A 13683-nucleotide genomic window follows, 5' to 3' on the forward strand; every position below is an offset into this window, starting at 1 on the left:
GTGGGATTCTGATTAGCCCCATCTGCAGCCACCCCGCATGTGATGCTTTTTAACAATGGGGTTCGTTACATGTTTAGTCCCCGCCTCTCCTCCCAGGCATATCTTCCCTCATCCCCACACGGCTCACCCATCACAGCGTCTTTCCTTTTTGAATGGGATTTTACAGTGAGTTTAGTGCTGAATTGACACCCCTTAGGAATTATGTCCTTCGGCCACAGAAGAGGTGGAACATGGGCAGCAGCAGGGCAAAATGCCTCACAAATATGCGTCAACTCTGTTCAGGAGGGACCACCTCCAGCTGTAAAAGGGAGTTTGTGGATTTGGGCCATAGCAACCAAAGGTATTTAGGCTCCTAACTCTCACTGAAATCAATGGACCTTAGGTACCTAAATACCTTTCAGGATTTGGGCCCAAGCCCATTCAGTCATCAGGCTCTGTGTTGAGACTGCCAACACATTGCCAGTTAGATCCAAGCAGCATGGCACAAATCCTTTGAATAGTGTGTTTTACAAATAAGAACGGGCAGCACATACTGGACACTATAAGACCCATATGGAACCTTGGGCCCAAGGCCCTTTGTTTCTAGGGTATCATATGTAAGAGCTAAGGAAGGGCTGAAGTGCATGAGATTTGAAGAAAGCAGCTGAATGAGTTCAGTCGAGCAAGGACCATATTAGAGGTCCCTGATGAAAAATCTTCCAACTCAAGGGGCCTGTTAAGGGCCGAGGAACTGGAGTTGAGGTGCTGGTGGACAAAAGGAAGGGATTAAGTCGAGAGGGAAGGAGATCTGAAAAATTTCATGGAAGAATCTGAATTGTCTGAGATTTGCTCATCGCTATTTATATTCCTGTCCCTTGTGTCCTTGAGCCTGGGTGTGAGTGCCAGCCAGGAAAAAAAGTCACCTTCAAAGGATATAAAGTCTCCCATCTTCATAATTCCACAAACCTATCCACAGCTGCTGAAAGAAAACACTCCTCCCAGTTGTGCCAGGTATCTGCATATGCCTGGACCGGATTCTACGGTACTGATCCAGCAGCAGGTAAATCTGGACATCAGACAGTGGCCCCCAAATTACTATCCCCACCGATAACCTGATTGGCTCTCAGTCATTGCAAATGAGATGCTTTTATGATGAACGCTTCAGTGTGCCCTTGGCTTGTTGGGACCTGCTGGCTGGTTGTAATGAAAGGCTGCAGATAAGGAGAGAGACTCACTCAGCACTTAGCTCTTTCCACAGTTCACTGGCAAATCTCCATTTACTGCTTGATATTTCAGCAGAGTAGCATGTGAGAAGCCAGACCAATGATGGGTCTGCTTGTGGGAAACATGGGACATTGCCCTACACAGAAAGAAATGGGAAAATAAAGATAAAAGACAAAACATACAATCAACCAAACTCTGTGGGCCGTTCACAGCTGTTCACTTGCCACAGTCCCTCTTCCAGATGATGGAAGGGAAGAAGCTGTTTCAGAGCCCTGGGCTGAGGCAGGTGTATTTCATTGGTGGACTCCAAAGCCACCTTCAGGGTGGGAAGAGCCTGCTCTTGACTCTACAATTCAGCAATCACAGGCACTTCTAGAAGGTGCCATTAACAACAGAGTACTGCAGCAATGGACCAGTGAAGAAGGGTTACCGCACCCCACCTAAAAGTCTGACCTAGAGCCGCGAGCCGAAAGCTGTGGACCTTCCACTACTTTAGGTGTGGTGACACCAACTGGTATCACCCCACCCACTCCTGCTTTATTAAGTGTTCTGACTCACTTTGGTGATCCCTCTCCCGCCGTTGCACTGTAGATGAGAAAAACAAACCTAAAACACTTACTTCTGGATTTCAAATTCCCAAGCCAGGAAACACTGGTCCCTGGGCAATTTTTCAGCCAAGAATGTGATGTGCTATGCACTCTGGGAAAGAGAATGAGTGGAAGAGTGTTCATTTGGATTGATGGGCACTGGGTGGTAAGCAACAGATGTAAATGTCTAGGCTCTCTGAAGAGCATGAAATACCCTATGCTACGTGCATTCTCCTGTCAGCAAATGTTTGGGTGACGGAAGCATATCGTGAGAGGAAGGCTGGATGTGCGGTCCAAGCATGCAGCTGTGTACTCAGAAGATCAGACTTCAATTCCCAGCCTCTGCTGCAGCTTTCTTGTGGGACCTTGAGCAAATCACTTAAGCTCAGAGTTTCAAAAGGTATTTAGACTCTTAGCTTCTATTGGCCCTGGGTCTTAATCTCTTTTGATCCCAATTCCTTATCTGTGAATGGGGTATAGTAATACATCCTTTCGTCCATCCTTTGGCTTGTCCATTCAGATTGTAAGCTCTTCAGGACCATCTCTTACTTGTACAGCCTGCAGCTCACTGCAGGCCCTTCTCTTCGTTGCAGCTTGTATATCTACTGTAAAACCATTAAATAATGTTATAGGGCTGAACTTGACCCAAACTGTCTAAGAAGTCTAGCAATGCAAGCACTGAGTGTAAACATTCCCTTTCTTTTTCTATTTCAGATTTGAATTTCTCTCATTGCCAGAGAGCAGCTCCTTGGCAGAGACATTCCAGTGGCCCTCAGAGAGAGGGGATTTAATGCTCCCATCATGCAATCAGCTCTCAGGAGAGAAAAGGCGACTTTGCTGGAAGTACTCCCCCTATTCTAAACAAGCACCCTCTGACCTCTCTGAGCCTCCTGCAGGCCCCATTCATTGCTGAGAACCATGAGCATTTCATCTGAAGTACACATTAAAATTATTTCACAGGTGGCTTCCCCCCCCTTTTCAACATTTTAGCCCGTTGCCAGGGGGTGAAAAAAAAGTAAGGTTAGGAATGTTCTGTTGGGCTAACAACATTACTGTTGGCTTTTTAATTAGAAAAATAATTAATGTGACTTAATTACTGTGTAATGAGCTTTCTTTATTAACACCTGTGGCCATACCACCTCAGGGTGTGACCTTGTCAAATCTTCAAAGCTAAGCCGAGTTTAACTGAGTCAATACTGGAGTAGAAGGCATCCAAAATATTTTATATATAATATTCCCTGGTGCTGCCAGAGGTGGCACCTGCACCTTGGTAGGTGGTGCTCTTCCCTAGCCGAAGTCTAGTACTAGGATAAGCTCTGTTGTAGGAGGTGCCATTTTTAGATGAGACATAAAGCAGAGATCTTGACCTCTCTTAGCACTTGTCACAGGAGTCAGGGTGTTAAAAGTCTATTGTCTGGGCCACATTCCAGTTGGAGAAATGACCGTTCCTTTTGCCTACTTAAAATTACGATTGGATCCAGTTTTCTCCACTCCTCCTTAAGAACTATTGTGCAATGATGCTGTGTAGTGTTAAGATCAGACTATGCTAGAAAACTTTAGCATCCCCATAAGTACCTAGACTGTTTGTTTGGTGAGGACATGGAATGTTTTACATTCTCACTCCTGTTATTTATTAGAGGAGAAGTGCATAAGAACAACTGCAGTTAAAGCTACCTTACAGTTCCCATTCTTAAATGGCCTTTTCAGTTGCTTACAACTTTGACCTTTGGAGCTGGAATTTTACCAGCCTGGTCTCCGCCTACTCTTTTTGAAAGGTTTGGTTCAGTTGTTTTTCAGTTGAAGACGGCTAGTGGGAGGGAAAAAATATGCTTTTGCATGTCCTCTTTCCTTAAGCAGAGACAGGAACAGAAAGCAGGTCTCCAGACCTGTTCCCTAGCCCCAGAGCACACTAACACTGCACAACTGAAAGACACCAACTTAGTGTAGAAAACAGTGCTGGGGTGCATGTAAAACTCTGCAACTCAAAGACTGATTTCAGCTGTGCATGGCTGCGCTGCCATATGTTAAACCTACTGGCACCCAGGTCTCAGGAGAGGATATCAGACTAAATGAAAGCACCCCCAGCCCAATTGAATTCCAGTACAGGATGAAAGTGGCTTGTGATTATAACCTGCCTCGAGTGCTCCTTTAGCAACACAACTCCATTTGCTTTATGGCACTGCCCTGGTGTCTCTTTAAGGCCTGCTGAGCCTCACTGCCATGCTCCCTGCCTTGTGGTTCGTCAAATGCCCAGTACTTCCTGCCTGCAAAACAGCTACAGCCCTGTGCACATTTTCTCCTGGCCAGCCACAGAATGAAGGCGTGTTTCCTGGCAGCCAGTCTGTTGCTCTTCCAAACCATTCCAAGAGGTCGGTCCAGTGTTACAGCCAACACAGACTGCGGCTGAGCAGTACACGGAGGAAATGTCCTGGAACAATTTCATTTGGAGCTGACATCTTTGGAGGGGGCTGACGCTTTGTGGAAAACTTAGAAACAAACCAGTTTGCTTCTATATCACGCTAGCTTCTGGTTTTTCCTCTTCATCCTTTCTCCTTGCTTGAAAACATGGTCCAGTTGGTTAGAGCACTAGCCTTCGACTCTGGAGACCCAGCTCTCCCACTGCCCTGCACCCTCTGATCCCCTCTCTTTCCCCTTACACCCTGTATCTGTCTTGTTTGTAAGACCAAGTGCTTCAGAGCAGGGCCTGTTGCTTAACTGTGCATACATACAGCACCTAGGACAATGGAGATCACAGTTGGGGCCTCTAGGAACCTTCATAACATAAAAACAAAAGCCTTACTACATATGAGCAGCCTCGCTACGGCCCCTGCTCCTTCGCTACTGAGAGTCAAAACCCTCTGTCACAAAATCATTAACTGTCTTTGCATCAATCAAACTGGCTCCCACTTGAGGCTGGAGACTCCTGCATTAAGGAGAGACACACTGCTCTTCTGCCCACTGTGTCTAACCTTCTCCTGGACTTCAGGCAACTGCAGCAGATGGATGGGTGGCCATGAAGCATGGACACCACAAATAAGTCTGACACTTTAGGTCCATCTGAAAGAAAGACATGTGGCTCTGCCACCAGCAGTTCAGAAGGCTGCAGTGCTTCTGGAAACACTTTGCCCCTAGCTCAACACTCATCGAAGTTGAGAGGATGCTTTAATTGGAATTGGATTGGGCCCTCTGTGTCCACATACAGAAGTGCTCTTAACCTGGCACAAGGTGTTGCTCATAATCACTCAAGTGACTTGAGAACCTAAGTCCCACTGACTTTTGAAAACATTAACCAGTATATCCTTGCAAGTGCACCTCCCAGGAGCAAGTCTCACCAATGCGTTTGCTTGCTCTGGTTCACGGCCGCTTGGTGCAGTCCTCGCGTGGCTGGGAACAATAGGGTGCAGCTGGTTTTCCCATAATGCCCACCCTTCAGCAACAGTTTTGGCAAACGTCTGCTCCCATCAGTTCCAGACCGTCTGAAAAGCAGAAAAAATAGTCTTAGCTCTGCTCATGACCCTGTCCATGCACTGTACCCTGTGTGTCTCAGGCCAGAAATACTAAACGGGACACAAGAAACGCTCTCTTTAAAACAGAAAATTAGACAGATTCTCTCCCCCTCTAGAAACTATGATAGTGTCTCTTCCCACTGCTGCGAATGGACATGTCTCCTTCTCACATCTGCATTCTGCCAGTCAATGGGCCTCTCCTCACTTCTGCTGTTTCAAACCAGGATGTCAATCACCAGATAAACAAAAGCCTTCTTGTTTAGTAAGTCTAGCTATCCCCCAGCCATCAGAACACCTAGCAAGCAACCCAAAGGAGAAATCTCCTCTTCCCTCATTCTTACTGTTGCAATTGGACACACTGTAGCCTCCTGCTTTGTACCACAGAATCAGAGAGATGTAGGGCTGGAAGGAACCTTGAGAGGTCATCTCGGCCAGCTGTGTGTGCTTAGGCAGGACCAAGTAAACCTAGACCATCCCAGACAAGTGTTTGTCCAACCTCCTCCTTAAAAACTTCCAGTGATGGGGATTCCACAACCTCCCTTGGAAGCCTATTCCAGAGTTTAACTACCCTGATAGTTAGAAAGTTTTTCCCCAATATCTAACCTAAATTACCCTTGCTGCAGATTAAACCAATTACCTCTTGTCCTACCTTCATGTACCTGGAGAACAATTGATCATCCTCCTCTTCATAACAGCATTTAACGTATTTGAAGACTTATCAGCTCACCCCTCCTTAGTCTTCTTTTCTGAAGACTAAACATGCCCATTTTTTTAACCTTTTCTCAGATGTCAGGTTTTTCTAAACCTTTTATTTTTGTTGCTCTCTTCTGGATGCTCTCCAATTTGTCCCCATGTTTCCTAAAGTGTGGCACCCAGAACTGGACGCAGTACTCCAGCTGAGACCTCATCAGTAAAGTCAATTCCCTCCTATGTTTGACTTTCAACACTCCTGTTACCTGATATTAGCCTTTTTTGCAACTGCATCATATCGTGGACTCTTATTCCAATTTGTGATCCACTAGAACCTCTAGATCTTTTTCAGCAGTACTGCCACCTAGCCAGTTATTCCCCATTTTATAGTTGTTCATTTGATTTTTCCTTCCTAGAAATAGCACTTCGCACTTGCCTTTATTGGCTTTCATCTTGTTGATTCTCTAATCTGTCAAGGTTCTTTTCAATTCTAATCCTGTCCTCTAAAGTGCTTGCAAATCCCTGCCGGCTTGGTGTCACACAACTTTTATAAAAGTGTATTTTCCACTCCATTCTCCCACGTCATTCATGAAAATATTGATTAGTACCAGACCCAGAACAGACCCCTGTGGGACCCTCTAGATACACCCTCCCAGTCTGACAGAGAACCATAACTACTCTGAATATGATTTTTCAACCAGTTGTGCACCCACCTTCCTGTAATTTCATCTAGATCACGTTTTCCTATCTTATGAGTCAGCTACGGATGAGGCTGGGGAAGTCACCAGCGAGGAATGCGACACTCTGTAGCCTGCTTCTGATTGATCCTGGGATGCAACTGGGAGAGCCACCAGAAGGGAACGTGACTAACTCGGTTTGCACGGCTGCCGTCAGGCCCAATGGTTCACAGATGACAACAGCTTCCTCTCCTCCCACCCCCAACTCCTCCCTGCCCATTCTGCTCTCACTGGGCCAACAGAAGAGACCATGATGTTGCACTGAAGCTTAGAAACCAGCCTCCAGCCCCTCCTGAAACTCATTTGTGCAATGCAAAGCAGGGTGTGGGGGTGGCAGAGGCTAAGATCCTCAACTTGCTGAGCTGCTAGAGTGGATGGGGAGAAAGAAAGTAAACCCCAGTGGTGGATAACAAGAAACAGTTACTGATGAAGTGCGAGTAGCAGCTGTTGCTCATCCCTTCTCAAGGTGGCTGAATGGCAACAGGGAGTTTCCCTAGATCATACTGGGAGACACCACCCTAAGTTTAGCTTATTTTTCAGGAATACAAACCAACAATGAGAAACCTCAGCAGGTTTGGAGGCTCCAGTGGAATATGCACCTGAATTCTCTGGGGTTTGCCCAGACGACTTTTGTTGGGAAGTCAGCCTGGATATCTTGCCAGATCTGAATTTCTCACAAGATTCCAAATTCTTTCTAGGCTTCTGCTGGCTCAGGAATTGGTTATTCTCACAGAACTTCAGCACTTCCCAAAAGGCACAGACAACAGTCACAACTAACAAAAATGTTTGCCAAATTCTTTAGAACCTGAGGAGGAAAAAATTAGATTTAGATCAGTTTTCATTTTAGGGAAAGGCTCAGAAGGGGCCCCACCTACAGCTCTGCCAATGCACCTCAGTCCTGACCTGCTGCAGCACCCTCTGCTACACAGTACTGGGCCCCAGACAGCTCTGCCAATACAGCTCATACATGACTGTTAACTGTGTTACCGTATGGTAGGGGGTGGTTGCATGGTATCCACAAATCGGGGAAAGAATGATTTGCACTTGAAGAAAACACACACTGTTGCAGGAACATTGTGTATGGGGAAATGAATGGCTAGGTGAAATATACTTAAATATTCCTCTCCCGATGGTATTTCATTCCCTGACACAGTGAACATTTTACCTACCAGGAAGGTTAGGACCAGAGGGAAGGAATGACGCAGACTAGAACAGGCAGAAGTTAAGGAGCCCTCTTCTATCCCAAAGCATATGGGTGGCCAAAGCCAAAGGTTGCATGGAAACAATTTTACTTTATCAGAGACTAAAAATGTCTGTGTAAATACCATACAGCTGGCTAACAAGGCAGATTTAATCTCAGCCTACCCCATACAAGATCATAGAGCAAGCAGGTCAATTGCAGCCCAGGTTACACTTAAAGAACACTTTGTGGTTAAAGCCATCCCTCCCGTCCTTCTTTTATTGGGCTGAATATTTTCACTGGGCAGCTGCTTTTAGTATTCTTTTATTATTAGTTTAAATTACAGCAGGACCTCCCTAATTCACCCGAACGACTGGGAGAGCTGCTGAGAATGACTCACCACCTGGGAGAACTGGGGTTGGGGAGGAAGCAAACAAACTATATAGCACCGTTGGTCAGTTGAGGAGTGGAATTTAATTTTAAATCTCTGTAGCACATGTTCTGTGGTATAATGAAATCTCCCTACAGTGCATTGCTATCCAATTTTTGCTAGAAGTGGGACAAGAAGAATGCTAACAAAAGTTTTTGGAAGGATATAAAACCTCATGTTGCAGGACTTAAGCAAATCTCTACCTATTAGAGATCAGGGTGAGAACTAATGTAATGGTTCCACATCTGCCTGCTGTGCGGTTCTTGCACTTCCCACTGAAGCAGTTGGTACTAGCCATGCTGGTGGCAAGATACTGGACTAGATGGACCTCGGGTCTGCTCGAATCTGACAATTCCTAGACCACTGTACGGGTAAGCATGTGTAGTAAGCGTGTGTATATGCACATTCTGGCATGGGCCAATTATTGAGCTTTTACTAGGGTGCAAAGTTCAAAACTTAACCCCCAACTAGGAGTCTGATGCAACATGTATACAGGCTCTGAGATTCCTATTCATCAAAGCGCTTAAGGATATGCTCAAGTTTAAGCATGTGTTTTAGCCTAATTAAAGTCAATAAAACAATTACAGTTTAAGCACATAGGGAGGTGCTTTGCCAAGTTGGAGCACACAAAGCAGTGCTCTTTTAGTAGGCTCACACTCCAAGCCCCTGTTAAAGTGGAGTTAAGGTTGCATGTTCATAGCAGTAACGTATGGGAGGAAAACCCTTCTTAAAACTTTACAAAACCAGCTGGTAGAATATAGGCAAATTCCAAATTAAGAATGCATTTAAAAACACTGAAAAAGTATGTAAATGCACAGCAAAGAGGTTTGATTTGCCTCTCATTATAATAGTTTTGCATCAGAATATCTAAATAAGAGGAGAATCAGGCCACATGACTCTCAGACAACCTTCAGTCAGCCCCTATGTGCCTGCTTGACCTTCGGTCAGATTCGCAGGCACTTGAGTTTTGTCTACTCGGGGGACGCTTAAATAGTCAGACTGATTCTAACATCAGGTCCTTTGAACCAGTGTTAAAACTGGGGGGGAACCATTTAGTGTAGCAACCTAGCACTCTGGCAGCTCCAGCTGTTTTTATGACTGTTTCAGTTAGACTTGATTTTCAGAAGGTTGAACTAAAATGGTTATGGGAGGAGGGGGAGACTCAGCTCTGGCTGGAGGGCCTTGTCCATACAACAATTCACAGTGGTTTTAACTCTGGTGCTAGAACCACTCTAAATTTTCTGATAGCTTTCCCCCAATCTGGCCACAGCCTCAGGGCCTTCCGTCCAGTTATGGAGCTTAAGATCCTGTTTACACTGCAAATCAGATCTGTCAGCTGTAAGAGGGTCTCCTGAGCTGACTGTAATTGTAACACCACCACCAAGTTGGGTCATTTGTAGGGTTGAATCTGGCACCACTGCATCTAAAACCATGAACTTCTAGTGGTTGAACTAAAAGGACCAGGTATGTCATCTCAGAGATAGTAGCAGACTTCAACCTCTATACTTGGTCTAGCTACTAGAAGATAAAGAACTACACTGTGTCAGTTAGTACAAGTTACACCGTTATGGCCTTTAGAAGAGGAAGGATACTCACTATGGCCTTATCTACACTAGGAAGTTTAGGGCTCCTAAGTTACTGCTGGTGTGTCTTTGTGGTAGTAACAGTGGAAAGTGGAATGTAAATGGGGCTGTAGTGTTCTTACCACTGTAGTCAACCAGCCCTGCACAGGGTAAGGAAACGCCAGAAAGAAGAGGACAACAGGCAACACAAGCATATGTTAGCACAGCAGAGTATTAGTGCTACTGGGATGGCTGCCATCTTGGTCATGACCAAGGAGTGACCCCAGGACTTCTGGACTTAGGAGCATGAACCCCATAACATGAGTCAAAGGGTACATGTTTTGGATCCAGAAGCTGTAACAGGCTCATAACCTCTTCAGGTAAGGTACAAACGGGACACTAAACACTGGGTTATGCTATCTTCACCACCTCCACTGTACAGGACCAAGTCTCTTGCTACTGTGTTTATCAGCAATCTGAATGAATGCCAGAAGGACAAGTTAAGAGTCACATCAGGAGTTGTACTTAGGTCAAGTGGTTTCCTGTATGTAAGAACATGGGACCTACCATATCAGAGTAGACCAGTGGTCTCTTGAGCTTAACAACATCTCTTCAACAGTGACTAATATCCAGTACTTCAGAGAAAGTTATTCTTAAAAAAAATCCCTTGCCCTTAGTTGCACAACATCTCTTCCACCACAGCTAGCAATCACCTTATACCCTAAGGCATGGGTACAAAGACTAATAAACCAGCCAGAATAAGAGTTATTCTTCTTCATGGGAAGATCTAGTCTTTTTTTTAAAAAAAAACAACCTTACATACAGCTCTTTCCTGTTCATTTTGTCACAGTTTCCTTTCATAGAAGTTTAAAGGTCCTCAGGTCATTCCAATCCATCCCCCTGCAAGGCAGTACAGTCCCTATAATGTGTTTTATCTAGCTTTCAAAGACCCATGAGGTTTCCACCACTTCCCTCAGGACACTATTGCATAATCTAACAGAGCTTTCTGTAGCAGCCTGACATTTCACAGAAGCCTCTCAGTCCAAACATGCAGCCACTGCGAATATCTGAAAAGAACTTCTCGCTCTTCGGTCCCACACACATTGATGGAAGCATTGTGGTTTCCATCTCACGAAATGCATGGAATGTCCCACTGGATACTGCTTCTGGGTGATCCCCAAGCGGAAAGCCACCTACCACAGCTCCAGTTCCCACTCTGGTTCAAATACATGTGGTTTTAACAAATGTTATCAGATCAACTTAACAGTTCTATGTTATGCTATAAATAGAAACCAGGGCTGCATGTGATTCAGGAGAAATATGAAGATCATGTTAATGAGGCTTATAATAGTCAAGCCATTTCCTTAAACATTGGATTCCCAGGGCTGCTGGCATAGCCATAACGAGGGCATTTTAGCACCCGAGGGGAGCAGCCATATTTGTGCCCCCTACCATTTTCCCCCTTCATTTCTCCACTCCCTTTTTCCGCCCTCACGGCTTTGCATCCTGGGGGGCTGTCCTGCTCACGCCGGTTATGGTTGTGGCAGCTAGGGAGGTGGGCGGCTGGAGAGTTCTCCCAATGGGCAGGGAACCACACAGGCCAGTTGGCCAACCTGCCTGCTTTCCATCAAAACTTACAACAGAATTCAGTAAAACTTTCAGCTTTCACCAAGTGCCCGCAGAACATTTTGATCCTGATGAATCAACATGTCCTGTTGGAAAATTTTTCACTAGCTCTAGTCATCACCTGAAACCCCAGTGAAACACAGGTAGGAATATATTTTAATATAAATATTTTATAAAAAGTGTCTTCAGCCAAGCTTCTTCCAAGCAGTTTCCATGTTCTTTGTGAAGGCATCACCATTTAGATGCTATATGGTCCAACAGGCAGGGCACTGCCCTGGGGGTTGAGACATCTGGATTCTATTCCTAGCTGCCAATTACTGGCTGTGCAACCTTGGGTAAGCCACTTTGTCTCAATTTCCCCTCCCATCTTTGGCTGGGAGCTCCAGGTAAAACTGTAATAAAGAACATTATAGCTGATCTCTGGCTCATGGCAATATCCATCAGACCACACACACTATAAATCAGTGTACAGGAGTATCTTCCACTTCCCGTCTGCTCATGGGTACCCTAAACTGGGCTAGTTAGATGTATACGTCACAGTTTCATTGGCCCATGTCCATCCCTGCATGGGTATAATCACCTTCCATTTACCCACACACACTCTGAAGCTCCGTTTGTGGATGCACGCTGCATAGTGGGTTGGTTCTGCCTCAGCAGGTCAATGATTTCTGTTTGCATATTCAGTAGTGTTAGGTTTAACTGGCGTAAAGCAGCTGGAGTGCTCTGCAGGTGCTATATAGTTGGATTAAGTAACAATTTTAAGAACTGCTCTAGACCTATGACCATCTCTGCTCGCTGCACTCTGGCGTAGCCTTCATATCCCTCTCGGATAACTTGAACCTTGGTGTCTGTGCATAAGCAAGCCACTGCAGATGGTAACCTCCACATATCCATCTGCCTACAGGCAACACTAACTCGTAAGCAGTATGTGGTGGCTCCCATGTACCAGTCTGCCCATGAACACAGAGAAGCATCATGGGGATGGATATCCGCCATCTATCCACTGGCACTCAGAACCAGTCGACAGCCACTGTGCTTTCAAACCTCTCTCTCACTGAAAGACGTGCTCATTGAAATGACAACAGCATTAGCTAAGGGGCATTATCTGAAGCTGTGTTTTCATCCCTGGCAGCTCTGCCCCGAACATAGTGCCCAGCCCCGATCATGTAGAGAATGCTGCTACTCACCGGCCAGAGAGATGAAGGAGCAGCACATAACTTCCTTTACTCAAACATTTCCCAGGAGCTCCCTCGTTCATTGACATCTATGGACCTGCTCCAGCCTTTCCCCTCAACCTCATTTCTCTTTGCTCTGGATTTTGTAGAGATTTGGTGCTGGATTCACCAATAAATAGCTGTTTCACACTGCTTCCAATTATGACAAGCAGCCATTAAATGCAGCTTGCAGGAAGACCTGTCTGCTCTCTAAGATGGTCCCTGTTGCCATAGTATCTGAGCTCCTCACAAATGTTTAATTTCCCCTCACAACCCCCCCCGAGGCAGGGCAGTGCTATTATGCCCTTATTAGAGCGGGAGGCCTGGAGAGAGACAACAGGGCACATCTGCACAGCAAAAAACCAAAAGCCCTGCAGCAGCGAGCCTCAGAGCCCGGGTCCACTGATTCAGGCTCATGCTACCGAGCTAAAAATAGTAGTGTGGATGTGCCCACTTGGGCAGGAAACCAGACCCACCCTGGGTTTCAGAGCCCGGCTCCAGCCTGAGCAGTAACATCTACACTGCTATTTTTAGTCCCATATCATGAGTTTGAGTCAACTGACCTGGGCTCTGAGACTCTGCCATGGTTTGGTGGTGGGGTGTTTGGTTTTTTTCTGTGTAGACATACCTTAAGTGACTTGGCACGATCACACAAAGTCCACTGGAACAGGGAATTGAGCCCAGGGCCAAGCTAGCATGCTGCCTCCTGGACCCTCCTTCCTTGTGCTTAAGGCACTACACTAGGACTCAGGAAAACTGGGTTCAATCCCCAACTCTATTTAGTGTCTTTGCCTCAGTTCCCTATTAATAAAATGGGAACAATGCTCCATTTCTGCTTCGCCGGCCTGTTCTGTTTAGATTGAAAGCTCCTCAGGACAAGGACTGCCTCTTATTCAGGGCCCTAATCTTGGGTGATGCTCTGAGGTGTTACCATAAGACAGACAAATT

At 45.7% G+C, this 13683-nt stretch overlaps 1 protein-coding gene and 1 long non-coding RNA gene across 2 annotated transcripts in view; both read right to left on the reverse strand.

The window, feature by feature from the left end:
- C6H11orf24 (chromosome 6 C11orf24 homolog) overlaps nt 1–13683 on the reverse strand; it is a 107123-nt gene that overhangs the window by 19592 nt on the left and 73848 nt on the right. The window lies entirely within an intron of this gene.
- LOC141988779 (uncharacterized) lies at nt 1084–7461 on the reverse strand. The gene is made up of 3 exons (XR_012639833.1): nt 7323–7461; nt 5123–5266; nt 1084–1339 (listed from the first exon to the last, which is right to left on the reverse strand). It is a non-coding gene; the product is annotated as an uncharacterized LOC141988779 (long non-coding RNA).

Source organism: Natator depressus, chromosome 6 (assembly GCF_965152275.1).
Source record: "Natator depressus isolate rNatDep1 chromosome 6, rNatDep2.hap1, whole genome shotgun sequence".
Taxonomy (NCBI): domain Eukaryota; kingdom Metazoa; phylum Chordata; order Testudines; family Cheloniidae; genus Natator; species Natator depressus.